Source organism: Leptonychotes weddellii, chromosome 2 (genome assembly GCF_054177405.1).
Source record: "Leptonychotes weddellii isolate Sample4059 chromosome 2, ASM5417740v2, whole genome shotgun sequence".
In the NCBI taxonomy this organism is placed as follows: Eukaryota; Metazoa; Chordata; class Mammalia; order Carnivora; family Phocidae; genus Leptonychotes; species Leptonychotes weddellii.
The window spans coordinates 6,008,028-6,012,877 of NC_138370.1; positions in this window are offsets into that span (position 1 = coordinate 6,008,028).

The window sequence follows — 4,850 nt, forward strand, 5'->3', positions numbered from 1 at the left end:
TTGTTGCTCTTCTTTTCTTCCATCTCCTGTTGAGTTTGTAGGTGTTCAGAATGGTTTGATCCCTATCCAGCTGAATTCCTGAGAGGAGACGAAATCCAGGTCTCCTACTCCTCCGCCATCTTGCTCCGCCCCTCATCCTGTGTATCTTAACCTTACCTTGTACTTACATTCATACTGTATGCTATGCTAAACCCTATAAACCCTCAGGGACTTCATTTTCCATGTGCAAAATTGGGACAATGATAGGCTTTCCTGAAGATTGAATGTATTAATACGCATAAAACACTTAGAACAGCACCCAGAATATAATAATCTACCATATGTTAACTATTATTAGCTATTATTTTCATGTTTATCCATTCTTACTGATTATGCCACATATCAAATTGCAGGATGGTTGATCAGTTCATTCACTTATGCACAAATATTTGTTAAGCATGTGCCATGCACCAGACATTGGGGATCCAAAAGTGAAAAAGTAAGTACTTGCTCTTATGGAGCTTAAAATTCCAGTAAGTCATCAAACAAGCAAATAAGTAACATGAATTTGGAGATGAATCTGCACTGAAAGAGCATGACAGTGTTGGGGGGTGGGAGGAGACATTTCACATTGTCCTTGTAGATGCCCTCTTGGAAGACGTGATGACTTGAGTGTAAAAATGAAGTCAACCCTGGAGGGCCTGAGGCAGGAATATGCTTGACATGTTCCAGAAATAGCCAGAAGACCACTGGATTTGGAACACAGGGCATGAGAGGAAGAGAAACAGGAGATGAGGCCAGAGAAACAGGCAGGGCAGATCATGTCAGGCCAGGGAGGGGATGGTTGGATACTCCAATTTCTCTCCAAGCATAATGGGAAGTTTCTTCAGAACAAGGCACGATCAGTCAGTCTTTTAGACTCTACCAGCAGAGACTCTGCTAAGCAAGGCTCTCCTGAACTGCTGATGGGTCCTTCATGCTCTTCCATTCCCCCTCGAAGAGCAAAGCCATCCTGTTATCCAGAGACCATGGAAGAACGCATCCTTACTTTTCTTTCTAAAGTTGGTCTGCCTTTGATGATATCATTGTACCTTTTCATATCATTTGACAATATGGTATCATTTGAGTGTATTTCTTCCCATTTATCTTTAACATCATAGCCTTTTTCAACAATAGTATGTGTAAAAACTCATCCTATGTCCCAGTCACTGAATGAGGTTCTATGATTACAGGGGTGAAGAAGACAGTTCTCATGCTTAAGAAGCTCATGGGCAAGAGAGGAACACAGACATACGAAGAGACACCTTCCATTGGTGACGTCATGTTTGGTGAGTGTGTGACTGGGATCAAGCATAGGGACAGCACTGGGGGAGCTCATGTGAGAAACACACTCCCCAGGGCATTGACACAGGCCTTCTAAAGGAAGGAATAGGTGTGAGTTATCAGGTAAAGGGAGAAAGTGGAAAGATAGAGGAGGTTTTCCAAGCAGGGCAAGCAATCCTGAGAAAGAATGCAAAGGCCAGAGAACAATGTTTTCCTAAGAAAGAAAGTAGTTCAGTGTGACTTGAGATGGAGCCAAGATCCCTAATTTAATTCACATTCTTCGGTCACTTCTCCTACTTCAACCTCCTCTTGTTCTTGCCTTCTTCAGGATCCACACGTCTATAGTTGGCCATGACTGCCATTGTGGTCAGCCTGGACTTCAGCAGCGGTGTGGTTTTTGACAGGATATTGACTCTGAATATTCATCTCCCCACATTTAAAACAGGGATATGAATTCATATGTCATGGTGACAATGTGAGAAATAAATCCACACCTCACAGGTGGATTTAGAATTAATCCGTACCACTTGGGGATGGAGCTGGCTAGCAGAGCAACTGGCTTTTAGAATGTGATCAGCAAACGTTAGGCTATTTCATTTCTCAGTTGTTTTTAGGGGAATGTATTGGTTGCTCAAATGCTTCAACACACTAATAATTGCTTCCTACTGTATTACTTGCCAAGGAGCTTCTCATTCTTTGTGTTTTCCTTAAGTTCTTGGTACTATGTTACCATTCTTGTACATGTCTTGTCTATTCTCCCAACTAAAATCTGCATGTTGAGTCCTTTTTAAAAGCACCCACCTCCTGTATGTAAGCCTTCCCCCAGGTCTGCTAAATCTTATTCACCCTATTCATAGGGCCTTTCTCTTCCTTCAGTGTCCTTTATAGGTAGTTTGCTATGATATATGATGGGAAAGGGAATTGTGACTTCTCCCAGAATACAGTTTCCTCAAATCTGATGCTTCATAGATCAACTTTCATTTCTAAAAAAATGAGATTGAGATATATTAATAATTTTTCTTTTTTTCCTTCAGTATCCCTTTATAGTGAATAAAATGATACCCCTAGGGATATTTTTTTCCTATTCCCATTAATTTTTCTCATCAAATCTTTAAGGAAACAAATAAAAAATGAGGTCACATGGGGCCCAAATTTATGGAATACATACTTATGGAGTGACTGTCATGTTGACACCCTGTATGAAGCTTTGGGATTGAGGGCTTGTTGTTGAATTTCCTGGTTTCCCAGAAAGCTTAAGACAGTTGAGGTACAAGCTGTTAAGTTAGGACCATTCAAGGTTCTGTTTACTTGGAAAATAGCTGAGATAACCTAGCTGGCTTGTAGATCATAGATTCAAATTAAGGTATCAAAAAATTTAATAACACATCCCAAGCCATCTGTTCTATGCTCATTACCTCATTTCACCAGCTCTTTTCCTCTACCCTATTTGGCACAAGGGGTTTGAAAGACATAATTTCGTTCCAGATCTTAGAGGATAGCTGCTGGCAGTAAGGGTCTCATTATAGAGTTCTCTTGTCTCTCGGAATAGATGATCCTTGTTTAGCGTTTTGATTGCAGATGTCAATGGAAGACATTTGAATTTGGATAGAAACGCCACATGGTCTTTTTCTCTACTCTTAGAAGGTGAGCCCAGATGTACACAAGAGGAGAAAAATAAAACCCTGCCAATAGGACTAGTGAACAGCATTTAGCAGGAGCACACATTATATCTTACCCTTCCTTTGGTTCTTTGGGATCTCGAGTTTCCTATTTACCTCATTTTATGGATCTGGTTTGGATTGAAGTCACATATGAAATGAACCATCTCCAACATCTACATTGGGAAGTAACTCTAGCTCAAGATCAAGGTCATTGGTTGGGCAACAAGCTAGCATTGCTTGTTCTGGCTTCTCTTTCCTGTCCTAGAAACTATTTGGAAGAGTTACCTGTGATTTATCCTGCATAAGCATCAAATGTTGAAATAGAAGCTATTGCATGTTGATTAGCACTTCCCCTGGTGAGGTATACAAGTGTCATGTAAAACAATGTGGACTCTGCTCATGATGGATTGAGCATCTGGGTTATCCTTGAGCCAGGACCACAATGCTTTGGCTCCTACTCTGCTCTTGGGAACATCTAATTGATTGCTTCATACCACTTGCCAAGTACTGCTCTAAAGAACAGTCTCCTGAAGTAGAATTTAGATGGATTCAGGCATTTCTAATGCTGAAATTTATCTGAACTGTTTCTTGTCTAAGATTTTACCCATTGAATTTATTTGGAAGATTCACAGGGTATTTATTAGGAGATTATGTTTGAAGACATATTAGTATAACACATGGAAATCTAAATTATTTACCATCTTTAAAAATAACTACATTTAACTACACCATTTGAAAGGCACATACATTTATTTATTTATTTATTTATTTATTTATAAAAAGTCTATTTTTCAGATTGAGAATAAGTAAATTATAAAAAATACCTGCTGACAGTAATACTGATTTCAATATTACCCAATGAAAAGCTTTAAAGTAGAGCAGTTTATGTAGGTATCAAAACCCTTATTAAAATTATCTTTATATCTTATATGGTAATATTTTCAATTTTCCATATTTTGAAGGGAAAATAATGGATAAGTGGGCTCACACTGGCTACATATTAGATATAGAAGATACCTATATAGAAGATATTAGAAATCAATAACAATTTCAATCTATTTTTGTTCCACTTGCTGTATCTTCCTTAAATTTCAAAGGAATGAGTTCAGAACATCTGTAAAAAATAAAAAGCATCAATAGAAACAAAATTAGGTAATAAAAGAGACTAATCTAATTTCTTCTAGTGTCTAACTGACCCAGGGATTTTTTTTTTAAATAACATCATGAAATTTGATATAACAATTTTCTTAAATCAGATAAGTATTAATGTTCTGTATTTTGTCATCAAATTGATATAAAAGTAAAATATGATTATATAAATTGCTGAAATGAAGATTGTAGATATTTCAGTACTCAGAGTACTTGGAGTATGTTTGTGAACATGGACTCTGAAAAAATACATTCATCTGTATTTATATCCATTCACTGGTTAAATACATTTTTTCATGTGAAAGAAACTGGAGGAATACATAGATGTTCAACCAATGGTTTCTGTAAAGGGCATTCCAGAAAAACTCACAGCTGTTTAAGCTCTGGTCTTTAGTTTCAAGTTATTTTAAAAATGAATGGTTCTTTCTTAGAAATTTTTATGTTTATCATAGAGATAAACTTCATGTAAAGGAGAAAACATTACTAATAGGTTTCACCACTCTTAACATTATAGTCTACATATTTTCAGTCTTTCTAGATGTATGTATCTGTCTTTAGATGTTCTTTTTTAATAGCTTCAAGTTTACTTCTCAGGGAGCTCTTTATTGTCCAATTAGGTTTGATCCATTATTATAGTGCCCTGATTATACATCACTTTCTCTAACTTTTTTTATTTGTGTACTTTTTAACTTTGTCTCACACTGTAAATAAAAACTCCATAAGAGCTGAGACTATGTC